The sequence below is a fragment of the Protopterus annectens genome, chromosome 5.part0 (genome assembly GCF_019279795.1).
Source record: "Protopterus annectens isolate FY-2018-M chromosome 5.part0, PAN1.0, whole genome shotgun sequence".
NCBI classification, from domain to species: domain Eukaryota; kingdom Metazoa; phylum Chordata; order Ceratodontiformes; family Protopteridae; genus Protopterus; species Protopterus annectens.
In genome coordinates, this window is record NC_056735.1 from 41,630,892 (window position 1) to 41,649,314 (window position 18,423).

The following is an 18,423-nucleotide window of genomic DNA, read 5'->3' on the forward strand; positions in this document are numbered from 1 at the left end:
GAAAAGCAGTGAGGTCCTAGTCAAATTACAAACAAGACAGGGTTCAAATCCAGCTCATTCTCTAGTAGCCCGGTTAGCTCAGTTGGTTGGTAGAGCATGAGATTCTTAATCTCAGGATTGTGGGTTTGTACCCCACATTGGGTGTGTCCCTTTTTTTATCCCTTTGATAGCTGAGTTGGTAGAGTGGAGGACTGTAGTGATTTCCCAAGTCATTGTCACACACACACACACACATACACACACACACACACACTCACACACACACACACACACACACACACACACACACACACACACACACACACACACACACACACACACACACACACACACACACACACACATGACATGGACTGACTGCCAGTCCTGGATTGGATTGTATAGCCACAGAAGATGCTGCTCAAATCAGTCCAACAAGTGCGCAAACCCATGATCCTTTGGGACTGAAGGATGCCTGCTGCATACACATATGACTATGGGGCAGAACGTTAAAGAATTTTAGAATATTGTCAGTTTACTGTCTGATACACAGCAAGATAAACTGGTGTGTTTTGAATTATGAAAAAACCCTACATATTCAAAAATTGCTACTAGACAAGGTAGTATCTCTGGAATAAGAAGTTTATGTGAAATGAAACAAAAATCACTTTGCACAGTTAATAAGGTTTTTATTAACTCCTGTAAGAAGCAAACATGTATTTATTCTGGTAAAATGTCATTAGATATAAGCAATTTTTTTAAGAAACAAAGGGCACTAAAATGCCATGGGATAGAGCATGCTGGGAAAATACTGAGATGGGACTATGCTTAAAAGGGGTTCTCTACAGGTAACCAAGCTCCTCTTCTTTGAGTTTCAAGTGCCCAAGTCTAAAGACATTGAAGAACAAAATGCAAGTGACTTTTTGTCATTGGAAATCACTGTCATTGCAGTTTCTGTATGTTAACTTGCAGTGGTTTCTTTGTTTTGGAAAACTTCTCTCTCCATGTTTGTGTGACCATGGAGGTGGTATATTTAAGTTTGTGTGGTTGAAAGAGCTTGACCCTCTAACAGTAAGGGTTGCAGAGGGTCTTATCTCCTTCAAAAACATGGTTTGGATATTTGCCCTAATGTGTTTTGGACATTTGTTTTCAGCATTGTGGTTTGTCAGCTGTCAGGTATTTGAGGTTTTATCATGGAACCCGTAACAGAACACATGTGGTAAAGAAAGGAAGAAGGAAGTCATGTGTACAGCTACTAGTCTACATGAGCTATGCATACCGTGGTACTGAATCGTGGTGAATGAATCCAAAACGTACGTAGCAGGACTCCAAGTAAAGACGGGTGCAAGTACAAAAGTCCAGTAAGGAACAAAGAGTGCTGCATTGACCACCGTGATGACAGTCGCATTAAATATCAAATGATAAAAATGTAAACAAACACCATGGTTTGTCAGAAGATGCGAATGAAAAATAAATGCAAATGTGAATAATACTGAAAATTATAAGAATGCATTGAGTGCTAAATGCATAAAGATATTTTGCATGGAAACCCAGTTATGAATGACAAAAAGTAATTTACAGCAGCGAAACAAAGAAAGGCAGAGTAGAAGTGAAAATGAAACATAATGAAAGAGAGTAGAATGAACTGCAGAATGAAGTCATCCTAGGGCAAATAGCCACAGCAGAAACACCACATGTACCAGAAAGAAGAAAGTGGACAGCGGTCCATTTGTGAGAAGAGTGTCCCTAGAAGACAAAAGAAGAGAATCTTAGAAAACAAACAAACAAAAAAACAGTCTGTTTTGGTAAAAAGCAGTTTTTCAAGATGAAGAAAGCACCTTTACTACTCTTTATAATACATGTGGTACATGCTGGTATAAATTACAAGTATTGCAGTGTTCCAAGATTCAAGAATTATTGTGTGTGAGCATATCACAGATGTCTATACAGAGCCTGTGTTTATAGGTAACATGGCAGAAGTTCTGAAACTGATGACATAATAATATGCAGAAAGCTGGCAAACAAGAAGTTCTGAATGCACTGAAAATAATTTTTGCCAAATACACAGAAAAGTAAAAGAAAAAAAATGCAGATTAAATTCAGCACAGTTAAATATGAAATAAGACATCCGGTATGCAAGTATGCACATAAACGGTACATTGCTGCTGTTCCAATAGCTAACATGGAAAGGAACCTGCTAGAAGACATACCACATGACCTAAAAGAGAACAAGGAGTGTGGGAAAGCAGTAAAACGTACTAAGGATAGGAGGATTAATGGGAAGATAGATCACGCATATTAAACTAGAACTTCCTACTGTGTATTTTGTATAGGGTATTGCTTGTAGCTCTTGAAGCCATCTTTGCAGAGGCATGCACAGGGCAGAAGCAGAAGTTCAAAGAAGAATGAAAAATATCGGTGCCGATTCTATACAACAAACCGCTAAAACAGAGGCTGTAGAAACGTAATATGTGCAATCATTAAGGGAGGAACAGAATGACATCAGGAAACTACTGCATGGAGAGCAAAGAAGACCTGGTGGGTGTCAGTTTTGAAACCAAGCACTATATGAAAACAAGAGAACAAAGACGTCACAATGTAAAAATATACACTGCATACCTAGAGAGGCCACAGTGAAACATTTTGCACAGAAAGCATGGTGTGCAATTGAAATGGCCATCTAAAAGAAATACTAGCGCTAAAAGGAGTGATGGGTTTAAAAACACATGTACAGACTTAAAAATTATATAATAGCCGGATAAAAACATAGCTTGACTAGAACATGTAGGTTATTAACTACATATGAAATGAACAGATTAGGCAGGACAGGCTGTCTTTACATACCAATAACATCTATGGGAGGTAATTTCCCTTACTGTGCTTTCTAGAAATACTTAGGCTGCACAAGCAGCTACTGGTTATATCCTTACCAAAAATAGTTATCATTTTAGTGAACGCAGGATCAATTGTACTGGAGTGTAGGATATAGTTATTAATCACACTTTAAAACATGGCATCATGGAAGAAACTGGAAATGAACGGCATATTAAAACCTCCGTGGTAACAGATACAATGAAACAAATCAGGGTGGCGTATTTCACATGCATTCCCTGGCAAGAAACTGCAAGTGATCACAGAGGTGAAGTCAAGTCTAATGAATCAAGCAGTACATTTTGACTAGTTAAACGATTCTGATTTGGGTGAGCTGTGTTTGCCATGGCCTGCTTAGATTTTATTGTGGCATTTGATGTCTCGACCTAGATCCAGAAATGAAACGTCATGTAAGGGACTATTTACTAGACAGGTGGGAGAGAATGAGCGGAAATAGCCCTTGCTCACATGTCAATTCAATTGTCAGTCGCATGTTGCAGAGATGAATTGAGACCCACTTAATGTGTGCTCCATTTTGTGCTGTATACAGCACAAAACAAATTACCATCAAACCTGATTTGCTTTATTGAGTTAGTTTGTCCAGTTGCTTTGAAAAAAATAGTAAATGCATAGTTAAAAAACTAGCATGTTAATTCACCAAGAAGACTGACACTATACTTGTTCTAAGGTCTACAAGCAAATTAAGGCAGCAGATATAGTGTGCAGGACATATCAGATAAAATGGTAATGCTGTAAGGGAATGGATTTTTTTTTTTTAAACTGTACTTGTTGAGTCTTCGTCTGCCAAACCCAGCAGTGCTAAAATGATTTGTACCTTGGCAAAGGTGGCCTTCCCATTCCACGATCACTGTAAAAACAAACTGTGGCTGCTATGAGCAACAAATGCTTATATGTATTATTTGTTGAGAAGCAGATGACATACAATATCTGAATAAAGGCATATAAAGTTTGTTGTTTCCATCAGGGCTTCTTTTTGGAAACAGTACTACTGTACAGAGAAATATGTCAAGATGTGTTAAAGAAGTGTTCCTAGATTAGTTTCTCTGTAGCCAGTATGTGTTCGAACTGATAACTCTGTTACAGGATAGTCTTCTGATATCGAATAATAATGTATCACTCTTCTAAAGAAGGCTTCAACAAAATGGCTCATATAGGCCACAGCTGAGATAGCTTATCTGCAAATTGCTGTTGGTTTATTTAAAAGTATAAGTTGCATTTTATATGAACATTTCTCAAGAAACATATTCAGAGATGTGCACTGGACTTAATAATTCTACTGACTTCTTTTGTTGTGGTATATATATATATCATTCTGATAATGCCTGAATCCACCAAAGCATCCAGTGATTCAAGAACATGACAACCTTAACTATTGTTCTTTATGCTTATCAGGGAGGATAGGTATTAAAGCATCATGTCCGTACTTAAAAGAACTAATGTTTTAATATCAAAAAGGGTCACTGTCTCAGGAACCATCCTGCATATGTTTGGGGAGCAAATGCCTGTAACCAAGAAAATGACTCTTGAACTAGAACACAGGATATGAATTGCCTAGACATAGTAAGGCCTTAGCACATTTAATGCTACTGGCTGCCAAAAAAAGCAGTTAAAATAAAATGGAAATCAAAACCACAACCATATATAACTGACATTCAGAATATTGTAAAAGAGATAAAAGAAAAGAGGGATCTATAAAAAAGGGAAGAAGCAAGTTATATAGAAATAAATAGAATTTATGGGAGTGACACATGCAAAATAATGTTTAAGAAGAGGAGTGAGGTTTAAGTGAAAGCAGGAGCTGAGCAATGTATGTAATCCTAAACATATATGTAATATATAATATCATGAATATGACACGTTAAAATGTTTTTTTCTTTTCTATCAATGTATGTGTGCCCATGTCTTAAGGGATAATTTAATAATAGTGTTAACATCAAAAAAGATCCATCCTGCATACTTCCCTGGTTAAAAAACAACATTGAGAGCAGGAGACAGAAAGAGACAAAGACAGAGACAGAAAGACATAACAGCATTCCATCTCTCATCATTGACCTGTGCTGGAAAGCTATAACAATTCTTTCTGAAGTTCTATGAGCCAAAAAATAAAGTCAAGGATGCAACAGTTTATGAAAGTCCAGGAAATGTCAGCATGCAAAGACATGGCTATATTGTTAAGGAATATTTGGTATCCAACAAATACATACTCATGAAGTGTTTGGATTAAACTTCAGCATGAGGAACCAATTAAATACATGTGTGAGTTCATAGGCTACAAATGGCTCTTCTGGAACTTCATCAGAAAAGAACACCTGCTTCCTATTTGCTAAAGAATGACCATTTGAGTTCAGCTTTGCATGTCTGCTCTGACTACTGTATGGTTATGTGGTACTGTGTGCAAAATACAGTGCTATATTTTACTTATTCATTAATGCATGTTATGTCCTTGTTTAAAAAGATATTTTTTTCCACACTTAAATTGATTGTGCTATTATCATACCATGTTCCTTGATGGTGACCACTGACAAGCTTTAGAAAGTCCAAAGAGAACAACATGCAAGGCTCTGAAAACACATCCATATGTAATGGGAAATCCTGCTTTTATTTTAAGAATATGAGTATAGTATGCAGTAGGTAAAAGGTAAGGAAAGAAATCCTACACATTCTGGCAATGTGCTTTAAGAATCCAATTAAAACTTCTACTAAAACAACTGTAGCAATTTGTTTGCATCCATGAAATGCTGTTGAGTTATATTTGACTCTGGAAGTGACCCCCTGGAAAGCCAACACCATCCACAGAGATCACTGCTTAAGTAAGGAATTGAAGTAGATTGCCAGGTTTTTCTTTTATATCACACATATATTGCCTAATCACCTGTATGCAATTTAAAGTCACTAATTCACCTACTGTATGTGTCTGTAATGTGGGAGGAAACCATAGTTCCTAGCAAAAAAAAACACGGGAACATAATGAGGACATGTAAAGTGTACATTGATGGTGCCCCAGGTAGAAATCAAACTTTGGAACCTCTTGCTATGACGTATCAGTGTATCAATGATACTCACTATGCCATTGCACTCTTAAATTTGTTTACTTCTTAAAACTATGACATTCGTTCATTCCATGACAGTTCATTAACCCAATGGAGGATCATGGGATAATGGGAGCCTACTTTATTTATTTATTTATACAGTTAGGCATATCGTGACTGAGGGAATCAAATCCTGGATCTGAAGAATTAGTTCCTTAAAGGTTTATAGCTTTAATCCTCTACACTTACTGCCAGTACGACTCAAGCAGTGGACAGAAGGCATGGGATCTGAACCTCACTGGGGCACAACACATTCAAGAGACACTACACATGCATACACACACATACACACGTACACACTCATGCACACTCATACACACACACACACACACACACACACACACACACACACACACACACACACACACACACACACACACACACACACACACACACACACACACACACACACACACACACACACACACACACACACACACACACACACACACACACACACACACACACACACACACACACACACACACACACACACACACACACACACACACACACACACACACACACACACACACACACACACACACTCATGCACACACACACACAAACACACACACACACACAAAATCACACACACACACACACACACACACACACACACACACACACACACACACACACACACACACACACACACACACACAATCACTTTCACACAGCATGCACCTACAGACAATGCAGAAGACTGCCAGGTCATCTACATGCCATTAGGATGTGAGAAGAAACTGGAGTGAAAACTCAAACAAACAAAGGCAGGACATGCAGATGATACCCCAGACATCTTCATGAGCACAGTTAATCAGACAGAGGGGAAAGTAGAGAGGGTACTTTGAACCAGGACTGACATAAGGGGGATTATAACTAGAATTTTTTGGAAGCACAAACTGTGGTCAAAGCCAAAATACATTCTTCAACTAGGACTTCAGCAATGTCTCTCCACTTCAGCTGCTCTGCCATTAAATTACTAAAGCGGGTGACAGCTGGCCTATGTTTTGAAGCATCATCACTCCATCATGCATCTGTTATCCACATACAAATACATCAATGAAAACAGAAGGAGCACAACTACATTTTATTTATTAACAGACAAGTGAGTTGGTCCCTGCAAACCTTTCTACCCACAGCCCATGCCCATTATGGAGCACATATTATGTGCAAAAGTACCTTCCTTTACCTGAAAAAATATACAAGCAATCAAACAAAGATGGGAAATGGAATGAATGTATTAACTATGAAACAAATGCCTGTTGGTAGAAATGGTTCTGTCACTGTATTTGTGTGTGCACATGTATGTGTGTTTGTGTGTGTGTGTATATATATATATATATATATATATATATATATATATGTGTGTGTGTGTGTGTGTGTGTGTGTTTGCATATGTGTATATTCGAGATTGGCTGTATATGTCTCTATATGCATGTGTGTGTGTGCATGTGGGGGTGTATATGTGTCTGTGTGTGTGTGTCTATGTGTATGTGTGTCTGTGTGTGTTTGTGAGCGTGAACATGCACATGAGTGCAAGTCTAAATGGAGCTCTTTAGGCAATGTGTTTTGACTTATTGAAAGGTTTCAGAGCTATATGTAATTTGCCTACCCCTATTGATAATAAGTTCTTTCATATTTCACAGCTTTGATAGAAGGAATATTATTTTCACTTTTCTGACCTTTTGGCAGATTACCCTGAGAGCCCATCAGACAGAACTTGCTATTTAAAGCCTATCTAGCAGGAAACAGCAACTGAGCAGATGCACAATGTGTAGCCTTGAAAAAGCAAGACTACATTATGAGTTCACAAGTTCACAGGTTCACTGAGCTTGCTTCCTCAGGGTTATTGTTTGCATTGATACCATTCTTGCGTACATTTAATTGACAGTTTTTGAATCTGAGTGTTGAAATCAAGTCGGAAATTACAATCTCTAGGGCTCGGATTTGCGTGACTGGTTTGGTTGCTAAACTAACTAACAAGTTCCAAATGCACGACTATATTTGACTTAAGCAACTGCAGTTTCTGGAATCCAATTGATGCATTTTCTGTGCATTATCAGCATGGTTAAACAGTCCTGTTTATGCAAAGTATATTCTTTTTTATAAACCACATGACATTGTGTGACAGGACACGTACCAGTATCAATGTCTAGAAAACTAGTAATTATTTTAGATCCTACATAATTGCAAATGGTAATGAAGAAATAAAAAAAAGCTACCAATGCCATAATAGTTCAACTACCATCACCTTACAAGAGACCTTAAATGTTCAGAGTCATAAATGCTGCAGGAACACTAGAGTGAGTCTAGTGAAGATGCTGGTGACATTCTGCTATACAATGTACAAAACATACCTCTCAACTGATATAGGATAGCTGTATTTTTGGAGGTATGTCCCTATCTTCAGGCCTGATTTAGGATGGCTGTATTTTTGGAGGTATGTCCCTATCTTCAGGCCTGATTTAGGACGGCTGTATTTTTGGAGATATGTCCCTATCTTCAGGCCTGATTTAGGACGGCTGTATTTTTGGAGGTATGTCCCTATCTTCAGGCCTGATTTAGGACGGCTGTATTTTTGGAGGTATGTCCCTATCTTCAGGCCTGATTTAGGACGGCTGTATTTTTGGAGGTATGTTCCTATCTTCAGGCCTGATTTAGGACGGCTGTATTTTTGGAGGTATGTCCCTATCTTCAGGCCTGATTTAGGACGGCTGTATTTTTGGAGGTATGTCCCTATCTTCAGGCCTGATTTAGGACGGCTGTATTTTTGGAGGTATGTCCCTATCTTCAGGCCTGATTTAGGATGGCTGTATTTTTGGAGGTATGTCCCTATCTTCAGGCCTGATTTAGGACGGCTGTATTTTTGGAGGTATGTCCCTATCTTTAGGCCTGATTTAGGACGGCTGTATTTTTGGAGGTATGTCCCTATCTTCAGGCCTGATTTAGGACGGCTGTATTTTTGGAGGTATGTCCCTATCTTCAGGCCTGATTTAGGACGGCTGTATTTTTGGAGGTATGTCCCTATCTTCAGGCCTGATTTAGGACGGCTGTATTTTTGGAGGTATGTCCCTATCTTCAGGCCTGATTTAGGACAGCTGTATTTTTGGAGGTATGTCCCTATCTTCAGGCCTGATTTAGGACGGCTGTATTTTTGGAGGTATGTCCCTATCTTCAGGCCTGATTTAGGACGGCTGTATTTTTGGAGGTATGTCCCTATCTTCAGGCCTGATTTAGGACGGCTGTATTTTTGGAGGTATGTCCCTATCTTCAGGCCTGATTTAGCACGGCTGTATTTTTGGAGGTATGTCCCTATCTTCAGGCCTGATTTAGGACGGCTGTATTTTTGGAGGTATGTCCCTATCTTCAGGCCTGATTTAGGACGGCTGTATTTTTGGAGGTATGTCCCTATCTTCAGGCCTGATTTTGGATGGCTGTATTTTTGGAGGTATGTCCCTATCTTCAGGCCTGATTTAGGACAGCTGTATTTTTGGAGGTATGTCCCTATCTTCAGGCCTGATTTAGGACGGCTGTATTTTTGGAGGTATGTCCCTATCTTCAGGCCTGATTTAGGACGGCTGTATTTTTGGAGGTATGTCCCTATCTTCAGGCCTGATTTAGGACGGCTGTATTTTTGGAGGTATGTCCCTATCTTCAGGCCTGATTTAGGATGGCTGTATTTTTGGAGGTATGTCCCTATCTTCAGGCTTGATTTACTCCTTCATACAAATTTATGAATCCCCCCTCAACACGTGATTTTTTAATCTACATAAACAGCATACCAGTGGCAACAATAATTTAAAGAAAGAGAGCGCACATTTTACATCTACTTTTTTCTGAAGCAAAAGTAAATTACCATTTGCGGTAGAATTTTATGATAAAGTTCATTAAAGTCTACAGATTTTGCAATATTTCTCTGATAATGTGTGCATATTTTCCATCATTTTTGTCACTCTCAATTTTTTAAACTTATTTCTATGTAGTACCCGGCATTCCTACTGGAAGTGGGAAGAGTTATAAGCTACTTGGTATTCAAAATTTATGCTAATTTGATGTCCTGATTTTTAGCTGGATATTCCTACATTTCAAGGACCTTTGTTCCTATTTTCAATGTCTGCAGTGTGACAGGCTTAGTGCCAAACAGTTTGTTAGACTGCAACATTAAAGAAAGCAACAGCCTTGCTTGAGTGATGGTCACTGTTGAAGGAGCAGAATGCAGCAAATTAAATGCTTTGGTTCAAAATGTATTAAGATGTTATAATGTAGACAAATGTGACACACATATTACTATAATGAACTTTTGCAATATACCAGAATAAAGCTGTATCCTTAATAACATTAGAAGAATCAGTAGATATGGCATATCTGATACATACTTAATTTTCAGGCAACATTATGAAAAATGCTAGAGGGATGGCATTTACCTTAACCCTTTCAGCATTAGACTACTAAGTTAACAGACCAGGAAAATTACTTTATAACTTTTTAAGGATGTAAAAGAAAGCTTGCTAGATAAGTTAGGAAACTCAATGTTAAGTTAGGCAGGAAGACAATAATATACGTATACTGTGCACTGATACACAGAGCCTCAAATATAAGACAAAGATCCTGTAACAATATTTCACTGAAAGTTGTTTGTGACAGAAGTTATTGGCAAATCCTGGCTGCTAGGGTATGAGACTGATTAGAATAATTAAGCAGTACTGCTATATTAATTGAAAACAACCACAAATGGGAGAAAATGTAGCAATAGCAAAGAATCTTTAATAGTTAAGAGCTTTCAGCCTGAAAGGTCTTCTTCAGAACAATCAAAATAAATTAAACTGATTGCTTAAATACACACTCCTGAATCTCATGACTAATAAACCACTTTGCTTAAAAAAAACAGAACTTTAAAATTCAACTCAAAAATTAAATACATCTGTTTAAAAAAAGCATATGCCATGGACAAATATTACATTTATCTGCATTTATTATTTTTTTTTTTATTTCTGTTGAGAACTACCTTTATTTATTCATTTATTTATTTATTTATTTATTTACATTTGTTGACCGGGAGTGTCCGACTGGACATAGGTCCATTTTCAGTGGAGGCCTGGGGAGAAAAGCTCCACAGTTAAAATAAACAGACAATAGTTACATTGGATTACATAGCAATTAACAATATAACATAGCAATTACTTACAACATATTTACAGATGAAGAACATTGTACATCAGTAGACAACTAGAATCTTTATCTGTGAAGTACATAACAGACATTAACAAATGTTACAATAAGAAGTTCCTGCTGTATAATAAGTACTAGGCTTATGAGGATCTGAGCTAGCTATAATCAAGGTAGTTAGTGGAGTGGAAAGAAAGGTAGTGGTTGGATGGGGTGGGTGATTTTAGAGTGGGAGTTGCAAGGGCATAGCCAGCATGATTTTAGGTGCGCTTTTAGTAAAGTTTTGAAGTGGGTGCATGATGGTACAGAGGTAATTGTGGGTGGGAGGGAGTTCCATAATTTGGCTATGGTGCAAGAGAATAGTGCTTCACCAGCAGAGTTATTGACTTTAGTGATCTGCAAGTGATTTTTGTTGCTGGATCTTAGTGGTCTGGTGGTGCGATAGGGTTGGAGTAGATTCTGGAGGGATGGGACATTTAGTGGATGGTTTACTAGTTTGTGGGCAAGTGAGAGTTGATACAATTGAAAGAGGTGAGGGAGTTCAAGCCAGCCCAGCTCAGCAAGTGAGAGACAGTGGTGACTACAGTAGGTTGCCCCTGTGGCGAATATGGCGATTTTGTTGTAGCAGGTCTCTAGCTTGTATAGATCGCATTGCCTTAGGTTGGTATATATTGGAGAGGCATAAAGTAGGGTGGAGATAAAGTGGGTGTTTGCTATTGAAATCTTTGCTGCTTTAGTGAGAAGTTGCTTATTTCTGTATAACGCTCCTAGTTTTTTGTGGACTTTTTTTATGGTCATGGATATGTGAATGTCAAATTTTAGTTTATTGTCTATTTCCACTCCTAGCAATTTGGTGTGTTCAGTTGGGTATATAGTGGTGTTGTCTTTTGCTGTGATGTTAAAGTGAGAGTTGTTTTGAGTATGTTTGGTGGGTTGGAAGATGAGTAGTTTAGTTTTGTTTGGGTTGAGTATTAATTGGGCATCGGATAACCAAGTTTCAACAGAGGAAAAGGCTTCCTGTGTGACTTTTTGCAGTTTGGGTAGGGACTGGGCTGAGCAGATGATGGTTGAGTCATCTGCGTATTGTATGAGTGTGCCATGTTTGGTGGCAGAGGCTAGATTATTGGTGAAAACAGAGAAGAGTAGGGGTCCAAGGATGGATCCTTGGGGTACCCCTATGGAGACAGGTAGTTGGGGAGATATGTCATTCTGTCATACAACGGAATATTGGCAGTCAGACAGGTAACTCTGAAACCAGTTGGTGACTGATTGAGAGAAGGATAGGTCATTGAGGACAGAGATAAGTTATTTGTGTGGGACCATGTCAAATGCTTTAGATAGGTCTAGGAAAGTAGCAGAGGAGAGATATCCATTGTTTTTATGCTGAAGGATAGTGTTAGTAAAGGATAATAACCTTATAATTCATATTATTGTTCAGTCCTGGTGTGTTGTAGGCATTACATAAAATTTGCCATTTTAACTCCTGACATTATAACGCTCCTTCTCTGTCAACATTACAATCTCAAGGAACATAAGCTACTACATCAAACAAAAACTTCTTAAAATGTTTACATTTGGTGGAGTGCTTTCCCATGGCATTATCCAGAGTTTTTTTGTCTTAACTGCATAGTGATGTTCATACACACATTTTCTCAGATCTCTGTAAGGTTTCCCAATATAGAATGACTCACAAAAAAAAACAATTAGCCAAATACACCACACATTTGGATGCACAAGTGAAGAAATAAGGGGTATTGTGTGCTCTATCAGTTCTTATATTAATAAAGTACAAGTTTTCTGACATACATCTGCACATAGAACATCATTAACCTGTAAAATCCCCCCCCCCCTTTCACATGTATAAACTAATCCTTCTTTTTTCTAATACATTTTTGATGTTACAGTCCTTTTTATTAATGAACATCGGTTTGACTCCTCTACTGCTTTAACAACATCTTCACTGGCACCCAAAATTCTCCAGTTGTTCTGAATAATCTTTTTCATTGCTTTACTGTCCAAAGAAAAAAAACTAATGACATTGAAACAGACCAGTCTCCATTGTCGAGATACTGGTCTTTGTTCTTCTTAATGTCCTTTTCTTCTCTATTTTTTTAATAATTTGATCTGGATGTCCCCTGTGTATAAATCTGTTGTGCAGCACGCTGGGAAAAATTATGCAATTGCTATACATCTGACATTTAACATTTTAACTTTGCAAACTAACCTTTTATAACATTGTACAGCAAAGAAAATTGACGACCGATAAAACACTAGAACCGGAATGTAGCACAGGACACCAAAGGCAAATTAACGTACTTTAATAAGAGCGTTTTCGCCACTGTTAAACAGTAGCTTCCTCAGACGATTAAAAATAAGGCATCAAAGTGCTTTATAACAGTTAAAACACAGTCTAATGACATCATTTCCTCTACAGGTGAGGCTCATATTCAACATTTAGTTAAACAAACGCCCGGATACAAGTAAAGTGGATATTTTACCTGGCGTTGTCATCCTAAAAAGCTAAAACATAGCTAAACATAACAAGAGCAAAATCCCAATCCTGCAAACCCCATTATGCTAAATATAAACAATTTTTATGTCTATTATAAAAAATATAAAAATAAGTAATAAAATATACTCGAAAAGACCTTGCTAAAAAATAGCAACATGGTATCAATATACCCACCATGTCCAAAGGAGTATGAAGTATAAAATTTAAACATTAGCAAGCTGATAAATTGTTTGTCAATACACCAAAAGCAAACAACCAAAATACAGTATATCAGATAACTTGCGACCATACAGTCAAGATCTAAGGTAACTTTTATGTTTTAATATTACCAAAATGTTACATGCTTCATTTAAGCCTGGTGGAGCAAAGGCGTTAAGAAGCAATTGCCATTCCAACTCTTTTATTTCCAATAATAAAGGTTGGGGTCCTCCTCTTATTCCTAAGGTTACCATATCAATTCCCATGAAGCAAAAACTATGCCCAGGATTTTCCATGACATGCTTTGACAGGGCATTATCAAGTTTCTGCTTTTTTATGGCATAATTGTGTTGGTAAATCCTGTCCCGTAGTCTACGGTCAGTTTTACCAACGTAAATTGGGATTTTGCTCTTGTTATGTTTAGCTATGTTTTAGCTTTTTAGGATGACAACGCCAGGTAAAATATCCACTTTACTTGTATCCGGGCGTTTGTTTAACTAAATGTTGAATATGAGCCGCACCTGTAGAGGAAATGATGTCATTAGACTGTGTTTTAACTGTTATAAAGCACTTTGATGCCTTATTTTTAATCGTCTGAGGAAGCTACTGTTTAACAGTGGCGAAAACGCTCTTATTAAAGTACGTTAATTTGCCTTTGGTGTCCTGTGCTACATTCCGGTTCTAGTGTTTTATCGGTCGTCAATTTTCTTTGCTGTACTGGTCTGTTTTGTACGGAATGTCTAGCCCTGGAACGCCAAACTTATTTGGGTCTGAGACTCCTGCTTTAAGAGAAGCTGATAAAACTAATGATGTCAACAATTTTGAGAGGTTAATGTCCTTTTTAACCCAGCGGTTAGATTCTATAACCGCTCGCCTTGACAAGATCGAATCCAAACCTGCGCTAAGCGTAGGTTCCCGTGCAGGGAACGCACCGACACCTGGTTCAACTTGTTCACTACCTCCAGGACAACCCCAGAGGACGCCTACATTTATTGGGGTAAACTCGGCGGATGATGTTACCGTTGCACGTAGCGCTCCTCTATTTTTAAACCAACATGAACATATTCGGCTGGGGCAAACAGTTGGCTCCGTTCTTGGTCCTAATGGTACGGGACCAACCAATAATATTGGGCCTGTGGATAATAGGAATAACTCCTCTGGGCTTATTGGCGTGCCTACTTTTTGCGAATGGGTTGAAAACACCGAGGCGTTCGCTTTTGGGATGCCTAACCATTCCGGCTCGTCGGCTTCAAGACTTGAATCTACAGGTAACAATACCGAAAGCTTATCAAGTAATTTAAAACTACTTGACTCAAAAATGTTAAAGATAAAAAAACTACAGCTTGAAGTATCATACTTCAAGCAATGTATTAATGAAAATGTTGTGCCAAAGGGGTTGAGAAGTTCGTTCACCCCTACTAGACTTTTTCAAGACGGGGCTTTTACTGATGCCCTTTCTAATCTGCTCAACAAACAGGGTCTTGAACTGTTGGACTTGATGGTGACTCACTATGGGAAGCATATTGATCTTTTATTAACTGAAACTAATGCCCTCAATGAAAGTATTAAATTGGATATCAATTTTGTTAGGTACAAGTATGACTATGAGAGAATATTTGAAAGTATTGATGCCTTACTGGTTAAATTAAAAGTGAACAAAAATAAGAAACTAATTAGGGATAGGCAAGCTTATGCTAACGATGCAGCCTACCCTAATTTGTTCAAAAAAGAAAAAGGGACTTCTAACTTTTCTGAACATTCGGAAACTGGAAATTATGAATCTGGTACAAACCTTCCAAGTATGACTTCCGAACAACAAGAAATAGACCAGGATGATGGGGACGAGGGTTCGTCGGTCCATCAGCCCAGGAGAAGTAATAGGATTAAGGCCAACGTTAATTATAAAGAACAGCGGCCTAATAATCAAAATAAACCTTTTTTAGGGCGAAGGAACTATCAGAGGAACAACAACCGGAACAGGCCGAAGTAGAAATAAACTTCGGATCCCTACCTACACACTCTGAAATACCTAGTATTTTAAAAAATAAAAAAGGTGACTTTACTGTTTACAACTTTTCAAGCTTGGAAATTGAACAAGACCTTATTGAATTACTTGCTTATGGTTTAAACTTTGTACCTGATCAGAAAGTATGTTTGTCGAAACTACTGATTGAATTTAAGTGTTTTGTAAGAAATCTTAACCTTAAAGCAATGTTCAAAGGTCTTCCTAACACAGAAAATGCACCTTTTAAATTACTTAGTAGTTTTAACCCGCCCTTGCACCCCATCTTGAATACCTTTGAGTATGTTTGCGAATTAGACTTTAGAGAATTGTTTGGAAACATTCAATGGTTCAACAACTCTAGTAACATTTCATTTGAACAAAGAAAAAGTTTGAATAACCTACGGAATTTACCCATTAGGGTAATGAAACCAGACAAGGGTGGGGGTTTGGTCATTCTTGACAAAGAAGACTACCATGGTAGAATGTTTAAAGTTTTGAACTCCCCTGCCTACGAACCATCTTCCTTAAATGAAACATCAGGGCAATATAATAAAATCAAAGGGTACTTCAGGGATTTGTTTATTGAGGGAAGAATAAACATTGACACCTTCAACTTTATCAATATTTCGTTCCCCAAAATCCCTGTCATGTTTGGGATTCCCAAAATTCATAAAAACTTAGTGGACCCACCTATGCGTGCCCTTGTTGATGGGAGAAGTTCTATCACCCACCCTTGTTCTAAAGTTGTTGACCATATTTTAGGAAAATATCTGAAGTTACTACCACAAATTTGCAAAGACTCCTGGTCTTTCCTTCAAGCTATAAATGATGTTCCTTACTCACCTTCCAATAACTTCCTTACCATCGATGTGGTAGACTTATATACGTCTATACCACATCAAGAAGCATTGGAATGGGTTGAGTTAATTTTACTTCAATTAAATGCTTTGAAGGACGAAATTGAAGTAGTCACCCTTTTGCTGGACATCATCTTATCCTCAAACTTTTTCATCTTTAACAACTGCTACTACCTACAGAAAAGGGGAATCGCTATGGGTTCGCCCTGTGGTGGCAGTGTAGCCAACTTAGTGGTCGCCTACTGGGAAATGAACGTTCTCTTCAAGAATCTTACATTTAAAAATGTTAATAAATTTTACACTCGGTTCTTGGATGACGTGTTCATTCTTATCCAGGGCGACCTTGACATTGCAACTAAGCTGGTTGAGGAGATGAATGAGTCTTGCACTTTTTTAAAATTCACTTATAAATTTTCTTCCAGCGAAATTGATTATTTAGATGTCAAACTTACAAAAGATCCTTCCAATAATGGCATTTTTTCTAGCATCTACAGGAAGCACACCTATTGTAATGCTTTTTTGCATTTCACTAGCAGTCATCCATGGAAACAAAAAAGATCGATTGTTAAGGGCCAACTTGTTAAGGCCACTCGCATGTGTAATACATCTAAGGCCTTTGATGAGGAGTGTTCCACCCTCAAGAACATGTTTTTAAATAGGGGTTACCCGTGTGAATTGATTGATAGTCTGATTGACGAAGTCTCCATGAAAAGGGCTTCAGGGTTTTATAAACCCCTTCTTGAGGGAGGTAATTTGAACACCCCACAGATTCTTGACTTGGTTGACTTATCTACTGACGTTTCACCAATTGGTGTCTCTTCCTGTAATGTTGATGAGCCTTTACAAAATTTTAATGATCAGGTGGCCAGGTTCATCTTTACATATGGTAATCATGCCAGTACAGTGCGTTCCATTATTAGAAAAAATTGGCAGTTCATTTTAAATAATACATATTTGCTTGAGGCTTTGGGTACTTACCCTCTATTTGTATATAAAAGGGGCAAAAACCTCAAAGATTTATTGCAAACTTGGGATACACAAAATATAATATCCAGACAAACGGGTACCTTTACTTGTGGCATATGCAACCAATGTAGACTAATAAAGGCAGGGAACTCTTTTACCATTAAAGATGTAAAATATTTCATCAAATATAGAATTTCCTGTGAGACTAGGTCTGTGGTGTACATTGCTCTTTGCAATTGCTGTAAGGCATATTACGTTGGTAAAACTGACCGTAGACTACGGGACAGGATTTACCAACACAATTATGCCATAAAAAAGCAGAAACTTGATAATGCCCTGTCAAAGCATGTCATGGAAAATCCTGGGCATAGTTTTTGCTTCATGGGAATTGATATGGTAACCTTAGGAATAAGAGGAGGACCCCAACCTTTATTATTGGAAATAAAAGAGTTGGAATGGCAATTGCTTCTTAACGCCTTTGCTCCACCAGGCTTAAATGAAGCATGTAACATTTCGGTAATATTAAAACATAAAAGTTACCTTAGATCTTGACTGTATGGTCGCAAGTTATCTGATATACTGTATTTTGGTTGTTTGCTTTTGGTGTATTGACAAACAATTTACCAGCTTGCTAATGTATAAATTTTATATTTTATATTCTTTTGGACATGGTGGGTACATTGATACCATGTTGCTATTTTTTAGCAAGGTCTTTTCGAGTATATTTTATCACTTATTTTTACACTTTTTTAC

At 37.8% G+C, this 18,423-nt stretch overlaps 1 protein-coding gene and 1 non-coding gene across 3 annotated transcripts in view; one reads left to right on the forward strand and one right to left on the reverse strand.

The window, feature by feature from the left end:
- The window catches only part of COL8A1 (collagen type VIII alpha 1 chain), a 645,551-nt gene that overhangs the window by 183,680 nt on the left and 443,448 nt on the right, over positions 1-18,423 (reverse strand). The window lies entirely within an intron of this gene.
- TRNAK-CUU lies at positions 68-144 on the forward strand. Its single transcript has one exon. It is a non-coding gene; the product is annotated as a tRNA-Lys (tRNA).